The sequence below is a fragment of the Crotalus tigris genome, unplaced genomic scaffold (genome assembly GCF_016545835.1).
Source record: "Crotalus tigris isolate CLP2741 ecotype Arizona unplaced genomic scaffold, ASM1654583v1 scf7180000017659.2616968, whole genome shotgun sequence".
Taxonomy (NCBI): domain Eukaryota; kingdom Metazoa; phylum Chordata; class Lepidosauria; order Squamata; family Viperidae; genus Crotalus; species Crotalus tigris.
The window spans coordinates 1996198-2013191 of record NW_024096546.1 but is presented as its reverse complement, the minus strand read 5'-3'; the positions used below and the strand labels follow the sequence as shown (position 1 = coordinate 2013191).

The 16994-nt window shown below is 39.7% G+C and overlaps 1 long non-coding RNA gene across 1 annotated transcript; it reads left to right on the top strand.

Annotated features, from left to right (window-relative positions):
• The first annotated feature begins 357 nt into the window (after positions 1 to 357).
• LOC120304816 lies at positions 358 to 16587 on the top strand. The gene is made up of 2 exons (XR_005555843.1): positions 358 to 534; positions 16282 to 16587. It is a non-coding gene; the product is annotated as an uncharacterized LOC120304816 (long non-coding RNA).
• The last annotated feature ends 407 nt before the right edge of the window (positions 16588 to 16994 follow it).

Genomic DNA, 16994 nt, shown 5'->3' with positions numbered 1-16994 from the left:
ACTTCATAAATGCATGGCACAACATAGGAGAACAAACCTATTGGGACAAGATTCAGCAGTCCATCTGCATTTGAAAGACAAAGACCACTCTTTCGAAGATAGCAAAGTCCACATTTTGGACAGAGAGGACCGCTGGTTTGAAAGGGGGGTCAAAGAGGCCATCTATGTCAAAATTGGACAGCCCTCTTTCAACAGAGGGGGAGGGATACAACATCATCTATCTCCAATCTACAACACAGTTCATTCAGCCGTTCCAAGAAGGCTGCACAGGTGACCCCGATGACACAGATAAACCTCCAGTGGCATAAACAACTTACTAAAAGAATGCAAATGATCAGCTGTCTGCAGATATAAATCTTTCCATTCCCCACCATCCAGCCAGAGCTAAAGAAGCTTCTTGAATGAGAAGTGAAATATCTTCAAAGAAATCAGGAAAGTCCAGTTGCCTCCTGAAAAAGCATATTTGGGATTCTAGCAAGGTTGTGCAGATAATGAGTGCAGCAATGTGATTGAAGACCTACTCCTTTTCTTCAGGTATGTTTGAAATCCTTTGGAGTTTCCTTTAAGCAGTTGGTATGGTCATTACATCAACTGGGCAGATCAAGTGGAGAGAAAAAGCAGTCTCCTTTCCCAGCTTGTTGAAATTTCTCTTCATCAGCTTTGTGCTTGGGAGACAAAGATGGATGGAGCAAGTATCAGAACTAAAAAGGGCCAGTCAGGACTACAACCTGGGGAGAGACCAGAATTCTGAACTACAAGGTAGAAGAAGGTTCTTGTTCATCCATGAAAGAACTTCTGGAATTAGTCAGGGAGGCAGCTTGGAGAACACATTTGCAGCCACCTTCCTGCTATTGATTGCAATGGAGCACAGTGATCAGATGCAGAGTCTATTTGGCCAATTCCCTTGTCCTTGGCAAGGAAAGGCTCAGAAAGACAATAGGCACATGGCTCCCAGCTTGGTTGCTAATGACTCTGTCCTAATGGGGGAAAAGTGAGTGAGTGAGAGAGGGATGCATTTCCACTGTGAGCAAATAATCATTTCTCCAATCTGCAGGAATTAAAGATTTCTCACCCACCCACCCCCACACTAGGCGAAGGGCAATTTTCCTTTAATTGCTTGAAACTGCTAAAGTGTATTCTTATCCGGGCTCCTTTTCTTGCAGACAAAACAGCCTCAGGAGGGACAAATCAAGCCAAGCAGACTCATGCTTTCCTGCTTCTTGTTTTCCATCTTTTTGCTTGTTTCCATGTCTTTCCTATTACGTGCAGTATGTTAGACTCATTACCAGACTAAATATAAACTCATAAATAAAAATAGCAGCTGCAGGGAATGCATAGAGGGCAGGATGGCATAATTACTCCAGCTGGACTTGAGCCAAGACAGGAGGCATGCAATGACACAGGATCTTAATTACCACAAGTGGCCTGTTTGGAATGGGGAGGGGCCTTTGGCACTTCTGGAAACCAGACTCTACAGTGACTCCAGGGACCTTTCTCCTCCATCAGGCCCCTAAGTGAACATCTCCACCTGCTGGTAATCTTTGGCTTTGCACCATATGCCCTCAAAGCTCTTTTGAAAGTCTGCATTGTATAATTTGCTTTATGAGTGATCAGTGCCAGCAGAAAAAAGTCTGGTTTTCAGTGATCTCAAGTTTAGATAAGACCCAAGAGGAGGTGGGGATTCTGGAATAAAGCTGATGGAGATGCCATAAAAACATAGAGGCAAATGAGCTATTAAACCTGAATGGCAGACACCCTTGAAAGGAAGATGATACCCATTCTTAGAAGAATAAATAGAATAGAATAGAATAGAATAGAATAGAATAGAATAGAATAGAATAGAATAGAATAGAATAGAACTGGAAGGGACCTTTGTGGTCTTCTAGTCCCCTGCTCAAGCAGGAGAACCTATACCGTCTCAGACAGATGACTAGTCTCTTCTTAAAAATCTCCAGTGGTGGAGCGCCCATGATTTCTGGAGGCAAGCTGTTCCATTGGCTAATTGTCATCACTGTTAGGAACTTTCTCCTTAATTCCAGGTTGCTTCTCTCTTTGATCAGTTTCCAACCATTGTTTCTTGTCCTGCCTTTTGATGCTTTGGTGAATAATTTAACTCTCTCTTCTTTGTGGCAGCCCCTCAATCATGTCATCATTTCTTTTTTTTTAGACTAGCCAAACCCAAGTCCTGCAGCCATTCTTCATGTGTTTTAGTCTCCAGGCCTTGATCATCTTAGTTGCTCTTCTCTGAGCTTTTTCCAAGGTCTCAACATCTTTTTTTGTGATATGGTGACCAAAATTGGCTGCAGTATTCCTGGTGTGGTCTCACTAGGGTTTTATAAAGCGGTACTAATACTTTGCATGATCTTGATTCTATGCCTCTGTTTATGCAACCCAGGATTGTATTAGCTTTTTTGGCTGCTGCTGCACACTGTGGGCTCATAGTCAAGTGATCATCCACTAGGACTCCAAGGTCCCTCTCACAGTTACTGTTTTTGAGCCGGGTCTCACCCAATCTGTACTTGTACCTTTGATTTTTCCTGCCTAAATGTAAAACTTTGTTTTTCTCCACATTGAAACTCATTTGTTGGATAGGGCCCATTGTTCAAATTTGTCAATATCTTTTTGAATCCTGAGTTTGTCTTCTGAGGTGGTGGATATTCCTGCCAGTTTAGTGTCATCTGCAAATTTGGTGAGTTCCCCCTTCTATTCCCTCATCTAAGTCATTGATGAAGAGTACTGGTCTAAGACGGAGCCTTGTGGTACCCCACTGCTTACTTCTCTCTATGTAGATGTAGTACCATTGAAGACTACTTGTTGAGTACGGTTTGCCAGTCAGCTACAGATCCATCTGGTGGTGATGTCTATTCCATCTTTTTCTAGCTTACCAAGGAGTAAGTTGTGGTCTACTTTATCAAATGTCTTACTGAAATCTAAGTATACTACATCCACAGCATTTTGCTGGTCTACTAGTTTAGTCATTTTATCAAAGAATGAAATAAGATTGGTTTGGCATGATCTGTTTTTAACAAATCTGTGCTGGCCACTAGTTATAACTTTGTTTGGTTCTAGTTGTTTGCAGATTTGTTTTTTGATTATCTTTTCTACGATCTTCCCAGGTATTGATGTTAAACTGATTGTTCTGTAGTTTCCTAGGTCCGTTTTTTTCCCCTTTCTTGAAGATGGGAACCACATCAGCCCTTTTCCAATCCTCAGGTACTTCCCTGGTGCTCCAGGATTTTTGAAAGATATGGTGCAGTGGTTCTGAGATAATATCTGCCAGCTCCTTCAGAAGTCTTTCAATTTATCAGAGAGATCTTTGTGCAGCCATGCCGGTTTCTTCTTGAATTTTTGTTTTTCTTTTTCAGTGGTATTATGCTGGTCTGGGTTATTATGATCACATTTTTTAGGGTTTCCCATGCTTCTTGGGAAACCCTTTAGGATTTTCATCCATGGAATCTTTCCTAGGTTCTCTCTGAGTTTAAAATTAGCTCTTTTGAAGTTTAAGACACTAGCTGGATTGTTTACTATTGCTAGTGTTTGCATTACATTAAATTCCAGTATGATGTGGCCACTTTCATCCAAGGTTCTGGCAATTTCAACTCCCTCTATCATTTCTTCTCTATTAGTAAGAATTAAGTCCAGTATAGCTTTATATCTAGTTCCTTCCTCCAACTTTTGGATGGCAAAGTTGTCGGCTAGGTTGGTTAGGAATCTGTTTGATCTCCCACTCACTGCAGAATTTGTCTCCCAGTTGATATCTGGATAGTTGAAGAAGAGGAGATATAAATTATAAACACAGCTATATATTGCTTTCTCTCTTTTCAAATGGAGAAGGGGAATAGGAGTAGGATATGAGAATGAAGAGGAGGATATAAGCTGAGGATGGAATGCAAAAGTAGCAAGTGATTTTTAAAATTTTATTTATTTACTAGATTAATATCCTACCTTTATTCTGTGCAACTCAAGGCATAGTTATTTATTTATTTTCAAAAATAGTACAGCTACTCATTTTATGTATCATAATCCTGGGTGGCTTACAAACAATGAGAAAAATAGTGAAAACCATAAAAAATGCCCTGAAATCTCCCATCACTCCTAGATGCAAAACATCCTTTTATATTTGCAAACAGGTTTATTGTGCTTCAGCCACACCCTATTCAGAGCCTGAGGGAAAATCCAGATCTCCAGGGGTTTTAGATGGCTGGGAGGGGGGGAGGAGTAGGGACCTGTTTGAGGGAAAAGTGTGCCAAAAGGCAGAGGCTGCTACTGCCAAGCCCACTCAAGGGCAACATTTAACTGAAGTACGTCCATCTTATCTGGTCTGGAGGAATGTCAGACACTCTCAGGAAGATATGGTTCTGCAAATAACCTAACCCTGTGCCATTCAGAGCTTTAAAGATGATAACCTGCACCTTGAACTGCACCCAGAAAGAACTTGAAAACTAGTGCAGATCACACAGCAGTGGTGTAACAGGGCATATCGGGGTACCCAAAGTGTTGCTACTGGATGACCTCTCACTTCTAGATGGTTTTCAAAGTCAGCCCCATGTGGAATGCATTATAGTAATCCAACTGGGAACTCACCAGGACATGAATGATTGTGAGCAAGGCCTCCTGATCCAGGGATGGATGTAATTGGCTCACATATAAAAAAAGCCCCCTATAGCTATGACTGACACCTGCTCCTTGAGCAGGAGTGGTGAGTCCAGGAAGACTCCCAGATTGCACAGCAGTCCAGTCTGGGAGAGTGCAACCCTGGCAAAAGTCAGAGATGATATTGGACCAGACCCAGGAGGACCAAAGACTCAGAACTGCTCCATCTTGCTAGGTTTGAGTCAAAGCCAGTTCTTCCCCTTCCAGACCTTTAAAGCCCCCAGGCATTGGCTCAACAACAGGATAGCATTGCTTGGTTAGCCAGGGGTGGAGATGGATAAATAAGTATGATCTCTTGTGCCATTGGATACCATGTAGATATTGAAGAAGGTGGACAAAAGATCTAAGGCTGGAAATACCCCACATTGCAGAGGTTTAGGGTTTGATCTTTCCCCTCATCCCAACACTGATTGGAACCTGCCACAGAGGGAGGAGAACCATCATAAAACATGCCCCTATTCTCAACCCCTGAAGCTGGTCCAGGAGGATGCCATGGTCAATGGTGTAAAACTCCACCAAGAGATCCAGGAAGTCCAGGATGGATATATCATCCCTGCCTTAGGCCCTTCACAAGTCAGGGCAGGTAGCACCAACCTTTACCCAATGAGTCATTTACTAGAGCTCGAACTAAACCACATGCCATCTCCTGGGCGGCCATAACCAAGAAGGAGGGGGCATGGTCCAATGCACAGGTGGCAGAGTTCCCATCCCAATGATCCTGTCCACTTCCTGAGGAATAACTATCTAAAACTCTTCCCTGATAACAGAATCTAGGCATGCTTCACTCACTTTCATTGGTCCTGTCCAGGCCATATCCAACTCTAAATAAAGTTGAGCAACTTCATCTGACTGATGCAGAGAATATTCCTCATAGCACCCTAGCAAAGGCTCTGCTGCCCCTCCTTGCCCAGAAGCGTCCTGTTCATCAATCAGAATAGAGCTGGAAGGGGCCTTGGAGGTCTTGCTCAAGCAGGAAACCCTATATCATTTCAGATAGGTGGCTGTCCAGTCTTTTCTTAAAAACCTCCAGTGATGAAGCACCTACAACCTCTGAAGGCAACCTTACTGGTTAGGAAGTTTCTCCTTAATTCCAGGTTGCTTCTCTCCTTGGTTAATTTCTACCCATTGTCTTCTTGTCTTGGTGCTTTGGAAAATAAGTTGACTCCTTCTTCCTTGTGCAAAGAATCCTAAACGGGCCTGCTGTTTGTCTGTCTACAGATGCAATGAGAAGAAATATAGTAGTTCTTTCTCCTTTCTCCTATCTTTGGACAGAAAGTTTCTGCAACTGGGGGAGTGCAAGTGGTGGAGAAATAAGTGGATGTGTGTGGATGGGTTCAGAAGATTTGTTAGCTCCCCCCAAAAAAACTCAATGCATGAAAAAGACAACTGCTGGGTCAGCAGCCTTAAAATAAAATATCAGGAATGTATTAATTCTTTGGTTGAATGTAATTCAGCACATTTTATATGGCCATTATATGAAATCAATGCCTTGAATAGTGAGGTCTGCTCTGGTCATCCTGCCACTGCAGAGATGAAGAAATGGAAGCAGGAGATATAATTATCAGAATGGAAAATTGTTTGACTGACAAAAGTGGAGCAGGACTAAATATGCTCCCTTCTTCTGAATTATAAGGCATATTGTTTCATTTCTTGGCCCCCTTCCTGCTAAATGCATAGTTCCAGTATTGGCCTTTTGGCAGTGCCTTGCAGAAATTATTAGTGGGAGTTCATTAATCAGAATATTTCTGATGGAGGTCAAATTTCTGAGCAAAAGAAAAGGCACTTTCTTTTTAGCTTAAAACAGCCTTCTCCGGCCTAGTCACTTCTAGAACTGCTGGAGTTCCACAACTACCTATTCAGCATGAAATCCAATGCATCTGAAGGACACTGACTTGCTGGATTAAATGCTGTACTTTATGCATTCAGGAGTGTCTGTAGAGTGAGGTCAAAAAAGACACATTTTTTTTTTTTTAAAGTGTGGAACTTTGACCATGCCATCTTTTTTTGCACCCTGTGGACATCCCTAAATGCAGGCCTTGTGTTGAGACTCCTGGTCATGAATGTTGCACTGAGGGTCTCTTCTATGATTGAGGGCCAGCTACGAAATTCCTGTCTTTGAGGGAAGAGTTTGTGAGCATGTTTATCCCCTGGTTTTACCAATGGGATATATACATTTGAGCAATTCCTTTAGGGAGTGATCATTCTTAATGTAGAAACACAGCCAGACAGATAGTGACAATAGATAGCAGCCCCAAGCTGTTACTGATTGATTTCCAAATATCTAACACCATTTAATACTTGGACAGGAAATTCCAGGTCAATAGGTGAGAAATTAAAGGAAACAAATTGAAGAAAGTAGTGAAAAACTTACTGCTATCCTGTTGTCAAGAAAACTAGATGGATGACATCTGAACAGCCTTCAGGAGTTGTGCTTTACTGCAAGGATACTTTATCATATTTCTGTCTTACACACACACTATCAGACATACCTATCGAGTCCTTCCCAAGGATCTTGGATGGGCAAATGTTGATGTTTTGAGGTATTATAAATATCATCACTGGATGTAAGCTGTTCTGAATAAAGCTGCTTTTTGCAATTGACTGATGGTGAATTTGTCAATGCTGATGGTGTCCAAGTGGTACTCTAAGGTGCTTTTTTCTTCAAAAGGCAACTGGACTGTTTTTTCCTTGAGGAAGAAGAAGGCATTTTGCTTCTCATCCAAGAAGCTACTTCAGTTCTGAAGAAGTCAGAACTGTTCAGTTGCCTTTTGAAGAAAAAACCACCTGAGAGACAACTATGACCTGGACGACTGAGAATCTCCATAGACAAGTGGTGCTCTAGTTGTTTTGAGAGGCTTCTATGGCTATTGGTACTACTTTTGTTTTCTTTTTTCATGGTTGTTCTATTTGCAGGTCTTTGCATTTTGTGACTTTCTCCAATTCTTTCTCTTCTCTTCTGCTATCTTCAGGTATTGTCAGATCCACAATCCAGACTTTGTTGTCTTTCTTATTGACAATTGTTAAGTCTGGCATGTTATATGGCAATTGCCTATCTGTTTAAATTCTAAAGTTTCAGAGCACCTTAGCTTCTTCATTTTCTATGACTTCCTCTTTGCTCTGGTTCCACCAGTTTTTAAATTATTTATTAAATTTATATGCTGCCTGTCTCCCTGATAAGGTAACTTTTTGTTTGACTTCTCAGGTATTGGGGATTGATTAACTGGGTAGACCAAGGGTTAGATAAGTCTTTTTTGAATGCATGCAGTGGAATTAGTCTTGACTTCTGCGATTGCTTGGACAAGTTCCTGCAGGTTTTTTTGGGCAAGATTTCAGAAAGGGTTTGCAGTTGCCTTCTTCCTAGGACTGAGAAAGAATGACTATCACCAGGTTCCCCAGATGGCTTCATAAGGTGGGACTAGAACACACTGTCTCCCAGGTTCCAGCATGATGCCTGACCCACTGTACCAAACTGGCTCTCTGAGATAACTTAGTCCTGCCAATTCATTGGCCTATAGCCCCTCTTGTGATTGAAAGCCAAGCTGATTAGAGCTGAAGTGAATGGAAGTTCACCAACTTTTGTGGTCCAACCACAAGCTTTCCCCCTAACCCCCCCCTCCCCACCAGGTAGATCAATCTTATATTTTTATCATGTTCATTAATTTGTCAATGGTAGGTAGGTAACATATGAACTTTTATAAACAAATAATCTAAACATATCATATGTGACAGCTATATTGGCATATTTTAAAACAAAGGTCAAGACTGAGGCAAAAGTATTTTGACCCAGAAATCTAGATGCTGGCAGGTGTATTTATATCAAACTATGCACACAATCAGAGGTCTCCAAAGAGGGCACTATTAATGAGAACGAAATAATCGCCATAAAAATGCAGTATATTTCTAAAACACAGAGGTAAAGCAAAACAAGCTGATAAGAGGATTTGCACACGTGTGTGTGTGTGTGTGTGTGTGCTGTTACTGTTAGGCTTTTTTGAGGTGTTCTGGGGCCTGCTGTTATGGAGAGTGTGGTAATTTTATTCTGTGGGGATGTTTTCATTAATGACAATCTTATAATATTAGTGAGAAATCATCATGCAGAAAATCTATCTATGTGGTTGCCAAGAGTCAACAAAACCATGATGGCACGTAATCAATAAAAAATAAATAAAAATCTTACATTTAACAATATTTTGAAGTACATCAATACTGTATGGCTATTACCCATGACATATTTAGATTATTTGTATGCTGCTTAAATATTCTGGTTCCCAGAGGCTTACAACAACATAAAATACAATACAATAAAAACATCCAGGGGGTTTTATTTATTTTTGGGCTTTTTGTACTATAGATTTTTTGATTGTATTTTATTCTGTTGCAAGCTGTCAGGAATCAAAATGTATCAGTACTGTACAAATGTAATAAGCAAACAATATCAACAGACTAACAAGTAATCATGAGCAAGATTAAATGGACTATCTGAAAAATTAATCAACAAATAAAAGAAGATCACGTAAAATGGAATCTGAGCTGTGGGCCAGCTTGCTGGAACAAACTACCTCAAAACGGCTGCTACAGCTCATAAGTTTAATTTTGGCAGCCATTTTTTGGTCCAAATATCCCTATTAATGTCACTGCGAGAGGATTTATGAGAAATAAAAATGGTTGCCAGCCACCCACAGGAGTTCTACTAATGTGAAAGTTACATTTTCCCCTTTATCCAAATTTCATTGCTTCCTTAAAACCTCTAGATTGCCCTTCATTTCACCAGCTAAGTTTTTTTTTGGGGGGGGGGATTATTGATGAGACAGGAAGATTTCAGTCCAGCTTTAAATCGGGGTGATCACAAATGGTGAGGAAAATAAAGCAGAGTCCTTGCAGACCCTTCTAAGTTTGGCACAAAATGTTTGCATTAGTAGGGACCTCACTTCCAGACCAGTCTGATCTCAAGCTGTCACCTGTGTTCAGCAGCTGAGATAATTTATTTCTGGCTCAACTGTGGACATTTGGAAAGATCAGTAAAGGCAATTATTTCCACTTGCAAACTGCCACTTTGCAGAGTTCACAAACAAGCCAGTTTCCTGTTGAGGACATTCTTGTCTCGCTCCGATTTTCAGGCTTAGCTTTCATGCTTTTTATTTGTTTCTTTTATCCCACCTTTATTATTTTCCATAAATAACTCAAAGTGGTGAACATATATAATGCTTCTTCCTCTTCTGATTTTCTCCACAACAACCACCCTATGAGGTGGGTTTGGCTGAGAGAAAGCGACTGCCCCAAAATCACACAGCTAGCTAGCTTTTATGACTAAGGCAGGACTAGAACTCATAGTCTCCTGGTTTCTAGGCCAGCGCCTTTTCCATATCCCACCCTCCTCCTCTCCCGATATAGATTCAGCTACTTTATAAAATTCAAGGAGGTTCATGTGTGTCAAAAAAAAAAAAAAAAAGAGGCAGGATGGTATAGGGCAGGGGTAGGCAACCTTGGTTCTTTTATGACTCGTGGACTTCAACTCCCAGAATTCCTGAGCCAGCCATGCTGACTCAGGAATTCTGGGAGTTGAAGTCCACGAGTCATAAAAGAACCAAGGTTGCCTACCCCTGGTATAGGGCTTGGAATGCATGGTTATGGTTTCTGCCACCTCCCTTCAGATCATCCAATGTGTATTCATTCAGGAGGATTTTAAATGGAATAAAAGGATACCACCTGGAGGACAGGTAGCTTCCTCTCATAACAACCACCCCGGTTATTGTGCATGTATGAAACAAAGATACCCATGATTTAAAAATACAACTGGGAGGGATGGAGCACTGATTGAATGACATTCTGTTCTGCTTTTGGTTTGTTGGGGAATGTGGAGCATTTCAAGATCAGTCACTGTGAAGTTGACTACAAGATGGTTTAAAACATTTTTGAGGACTAGGGAGGTAGCAGAGACCCTTGTAGGCAGAGAGATAGGGAGTTGTCTAGTGAGTGATAGAAAACAAACACTGGATTCTCCAAAAATGCAGAGATCCTGCTGAAGTTCCCTTCTCTCCAGTTCCTTGAGCTCTGAATGACAGAGATTAAGAACAAAAACAGATGCTTAGAGCAGTTTTTTTCCCAAACTCGTCAACTTTAAGATGAGTGAACTTCAATTTCCAGAATTCCCCAGCCAGCATGAGAATTCTGGGTATTTGAAGGCCACTCATTTTAAAGTCGTCAAGTTTGAAAAACATTGCTTTAAAGGGGAACTCAAAGTATCATTCAAAATACAATTTCAAAATAAAAGATCAAAGGAGAGCATTCTTCTCTGATTGTATCTTGAGTGTGATTAATTGATTGGTTATGTGCCATCAAGTTGTTCTTGCCTAGGAGTAAACACATTCATAGATTTTCTCCATGACAATCTATCCCTAACCTGCTCTTTCAAGTCTTTCAATGGTGCACTTGTTGCCACTGTAACTGTGTCTATCTACCCTGCTGTTGGTCTTTCTCTTCTCTTTTCTTTCCTTTCACCTTTCTCAGCATTAGAGCCTTTTCCAGAGTCCTTGCATAATGTGTCCAAAGTAGGATGATCATTGAGCCTGGTCATTTATGCCTGAAGTGAGAACTCTGAGTTGATTTGCTTGATGACCCATTAGTTTGTTTGTTTGTTGGCTGTCCATAGTACTCTCAGGCGTCTTCTGCAATACCAACTTTCAAAAGTCCCAATATTCTTGTCCCAAAGTTGTTTTTCAAAAGAACTTCTTGGATGAGAAGCAAAATGTTTTCAAGGAATAACCCAAGAATGTCCAGTTGTCTTTTGAAGCAGTTTTTAGACATTCATGACCTGGATGATTGAGAATCTCCATAAACATTCCCAACATTCTTCTTATCCTTCTTCACCAAAGTCCATGAGAAAAATTAGAGGTTCACAAAGTTCATCTCTCCATTAAGTGAAAATGTGACAAACAGTAGCTGAGTTAACCTCTGTTAACAAAAAACATATCTGCTATGCCTAACCCCCAAACCCACATAATGGCTTCATGTGATGTCCTACATCACATAACATGCAAAGACAATGCCTAAGTTCCCATAACACCAATGTCGAACTCCCATTTTAGTTGAATTCAGTGTGTTATGTGAAGTTTTGCTAACATGTTTCTCTGAACCACATGACTTCCTTTCAATACAAGCCCACACTTAAGTACAAAATGTCAATTTTGTATGCTTGCTTCTATGAAAAGTGGTTGTGTGAAGAAAGAGGCAAATTGTTTAGGTTGATGTCAGAGAGAGAGAGAGAGAGAGAGAGAGAGAGAGAGAGAGAGAGAGAGAGAGAGAGAGAGAGAGAGAGAGAGAGAGAGAGAGAGAGAGAGAGTTTTGTCACAGCCAATAAACAAGCTCTCATTGCCCAAATGTGAGGCAACATTGGTGGAGGGAAAAGCCCTGGATGCTGCTGCAGAATGTCATTAGCCATTCTGAGTGCAGAGCTGGTTCACCTCCTGTGGTGCACCCTGGATGGCAAGCAAGTGTGAAGTGAACAGATTAGCAATCTTAGACTACACTGTATTAACAGTGTAGTCTCCTGGCTAAAGTACCATTGCTATTCGTTGAATAAATAACAAGCTCTCACCCACTTATAAACAGGCATTCCTATATTGTAATGAATTATTTTAAACAGTCACAGAACTCTGGGCAGCTGATAGATATATTTTAAAAGCATACTGCAAACATATAAAATTATGTGATGGAATCAGGCACTTCAAGTCGATCACATTCAGTTCAATGAATCTTTACATTTTGGGCTAGATGTACAATAGCTGTGGATATTCCTCTGATGTTATTATGGTTCTCCTTCCCTTCACTGGCTGCTCTATCTCACCCATTGCTTGAATTTGCAAGCTCTTTTCAACAGAACCTTGGTTTCACTGAATATAAAGGCTATGCATATTCATGCTCACCTTTCTTCTACTCCAGTGAGGAAAAAAAGATGGTAGGGAAAAAAAAGGTCTTTAGAAAAAGATGGTAGCATTTGAGCTTCCCTGAGAAGCTTTTTTCTATCATGCTTGGCAATTACAAGAAGCCAAAAAAAAAATAAAAAAAAAAATGCAGAGCTGGTATCTAGATTACTGTGTATTGCTTTCTCCCCCATTCCTCCTAAATCACCTCGTTTATATTGAGAGTCTTTCAGCACAACAGTCTATTGTTGTTATTACAGTGTTATTATTTAAAGGCACTTTGAAAGACTTTAATATGAAGAGGCTGATATATTTTCATCCTGCTTTTCTACCAAAGGGGGAAGAGGAACGACATTACATGAAGTGCACACAAGTATTGAGAACCTGGGCTTGAATATCAAAATCCAGTCAATAGCATTAAGTCTTAATTGTGAGGAAACTGGAAGAAAAAGAAGAAAATGACCAGCAGCAGAATGGATGTATTTCTTCTACATTGAATCTTAACCAATAGGGAAGAACAGGGTGAAGAAATTAAGGCAGAACTTTGGGGAGGAATTACTATTACTATTACATTTTGACTGATTATGTGTCATCAAGTTGGCACCTGCTCTTAGCAACCACATAGATAGTCTTCTCCAGGATGATATGTCCCCAACCTGGCCATTGTTAGAATGTTGTTACTGGTCATCCTCTTTTTTTCTTATTTCCACTTTCCCAACAATTTAAACTTATTGAGAACCAGGGTTTTGTTTGATGTGTCATAAGAAGGAAGTAAGAAGGAGGAGGAGGAGGAGGAAGAGAGAAGCAGAAGCAGTAGCAGAAGCAGCAGAAGAGAGGAAGAGGAGGGTGGGAGGGGGAGGAGGAGGATGCACACTACATTTTAGAAGAGCCAATTTCACAAAACATGGAAATGAGCTCCAGACGCATAGAAATCTTGAGATCAAAGACTGCAAGAGAATTGGGGACTTCAGCAAAATATGATGAAGTACAGTCACATACCATTCCAATGGGAAAAAATGGGGGAATAGGATAGAAATTTGCTGTTGGAGGCACAGGGAGCTTTCCACTGAGCTTAGAATTAAAAGGAATATGTATAATAAATGGAAGGTGGGTATAACCACTAAGGAGATACACTGAAAGTTGCTAATATCTGCAGAAAGTTAGAAAGGTTAAAGCACAAAAGAAACTGGTCTGCAAGGATTTAATGGGTTATGTCAGTAGTAATAATTAGAAAAAGGGAAAGGGTGAACCAACTGCTAAGAAAAGTTGGGGAGAGGTCAAGCTACTCAGTGCCTACTTTATTTGTTTACTTTTAATAGCAATAGCACTTAGACTTATATACCACTTCATAGTGCTTTACATCCATCTCTAAGCAGTTTACACAGTCAACATATTGTCCCAACAATCTGGGTCCTCATTTTACCGACCTCAGAAGGATGGAAGGCTGAGTCAACCTTGAGATAATGAGGATTGAATTCCTGGCAGTGAGCTGAATTAGCCTGCAATACAGCATTCTAACCACTGTGACACCATGGCTCCTATAATAATAATAGTTTTAGTATTCATAACTGATTTCCAAGTTTGGTTTAACTTGAACAGCTGACAATACACCAATATGAATCAGTAGCCTTCCTACTTTAGTACAGCTTTACTTACTGATTTTCTGTTGATATTGTTCTTTTATTCTGACATCAGACCTATAATGGAGGTCATTTTAATCCTCCCCAATACTATATAATTTTAGTTGTACGCTAATAATCAAAATAAATATATATAATCATAAATTCACAGCATTAAATATAGAGAATGAATGCCCCCACCAAACACTTGTTAAAATAATGTAGTACTCTTGGCTTGCTTAAAGAATATTAACAAGGAAGGGGCTGTATGTACTGTTGCAGGGGAAAGAGTCCTGTAAAGTGGGAGCTGCCACATAGAAAGCCTACATCACAAATCTCACAAGTTCACTTTAAATGATCAGACTAGTCAGCTAGATTATATCTTAGAAAGCCCCTGATTTGGTCTTTTACTCATTAGTTCAAATGGACTTAAGTGGAACAATTGACTAAAAGGAATGGCAACACAAGATGGTTTTGGAGCATCTTGCTATCATGAATAACTATTAGTCAATTGTTATTGACTGGTTACATCTGGGAACCTTGAGGAGACATCTACATGTTTCTTCAAGGTTCCCAGATGTAACCAGATTGGTACATTTCTTCTTGGAACTTCTTTCTGTGACCTTTGAGAAATCTTGGAGGAGGGTGTCTTGTGAGACATTAGAGAATTGCAATTTCGAAAGTGAGGAGAAGAGGACCGTGGTAAATAGATGCTGATATTGATACCAGGAAAAAAAATTAAACAAATTATTTAGCTGTTTTTTAATGCATTACAAATGTATCTGACTATCACTAACAGTTTGCAAGCAGTCTATTGTGAAAGAACAGTGTTTTCTGTAAGGTACAGCTCTGGGCCATATAAATCTTTCTATTCCTCTCCTCTCCTCTCCTCTCCTCTCCTCTCCTCTCCTCTCCTCTCCTCTCCTCTCCTCTCCTCTCCTCTCCTCTCCTCTCCTTTATCCTGACTCCAAAAAGATCTTGGAGCATACAATATTAAAAGGAAATTAACAACAAAGAGGAAAGTATAGTGAGCCAACAATTCCCTAAATGAAGCTAGTGATATGGTATTTTAGTCATGTTTCCAAAAAGGAGGAAAAGGGGAAAATCAGACTTGCTCACAAAGAAATATTTAAAAAAATGGTGTTACTGCATAATAATTTAGGAAACAGTCTGGTTTTGCTGCCAATGCTGGGCATCCCACTGCATTTATAACTCTAATCTGGGATTGCAAAACTTATTTTTATAGATTCCTTCTCATCTTTATGTTATGTTATTATACTATCTTTCAGTGTTTCATATACACACCCAAATAAATAGACATGAATGAATCTATAGGCATATGTACTCCTTACCTTTTGAATGAAATTCTCCATCAGGTTTATTTCTTTAAACATTTCTAATGGCTTTAAAAGCAAGGTGGAGAAAAGATGGAAGTAAAGAAATAAAGAAAAGGAACTAAAAGCTGACAGTAATTTAAAGTTTTCAAATCCAAAACTAATTTTACCAATCTACTTTGTTGAATTGAGGAGAAATGGAACAGTGGGTGCAGTAAACCACTAGAAAACAATCAAAAGAACAGATGGGGAGAAAATCCCCAATTCAAATTAGATGAGTTAGAAGAGTGTGAGAAAGCCTTTGATGGATGCCTCGCAACCTTTTCATATTTTCTTTGATACCTTCAGAGAAGAAATAAATATGCAAAACTTGTCTTATTTTAGGTTTATATATGTGTAGAAGGTATTTTTATATTTTTTTTCTCTTTTGGATGTGAGCATATTTCAACTAAAACTACAAAGAATGGTAGAATGGTAGAATGCAGCCACAAAATAATGTAAGTGTGGAAGAGGGGAAAAAGAGCTAAGGTATTCACACAAAAAAGAAGATGGATGGATGGATGGATGGATGGAAGGAAGGAAGGAAGGAAGGAAGGAAGAGAGAGAGAGTATGTGTATGAGAGATTAGGATTTGGGAGAAGATTCCATTGATGGTATGGGGTCATATGCTCGCTCAAATAATTTCTTAGATTTTTTTTGGTCTAATTTTAAAAACAAAATTTTCTCAATAGCCCATTTCATTTCTCCTTCTGTCAGCTCCTTTGCAGGGAGAAGCAGATGGGAAAAAAAGAAACTGAAGAAAGAAAAGAAAGGAAATTGTTGGTTCAGTCTATCTTGATATAGCTTCTCCATCTGTCTCACTGCTCCAGGCTCCTAGGAGATGACTGTGAAGAGCACATTGAATGACCAGCCTCAAAAAGTAGTGAATGGTCCTGGGAGAAAACTCTAAATTGGTTTGGTTTCTGTTTCCATTGAAATTTATTACAAGTAATTCATACTGTCAAGTTGTGTATTTCGTACATTTCCTTTTTTTGTTCCTATTAAAATTATAGCACAAAGGTTCATTCTTCTAATGGAAAAACATTTGGGAACAAATTATCAGATACACTAGAGAGATGAGATTCTGAGCTGGGGGGATGGTTAATTTAGACTTTGCGGAACATAGGTTCATGTATCCACAGATTTTTCTTCAAATTTTCTAATAACTGTATAGAAAATATATTATGTATATTGTTACAAATCTCAGGAGCATCAAATTGGAATGCAGATTAAGTTCCCCAAATGTAGCTCATTAAAATAATAAGGGATAATAAGCTCATTCACCATAAGTGATATTTTAAAAAGCCCACATTTTCCATCTCAGAACCAGCAGCCTTAACCTCACCGAATCTAAATTATTATTTATCATAGTGAGCTAAGAAATCCTATTTTGACTTAGCAAGGCCAATCTCATTCATTTGCAAAGTAAG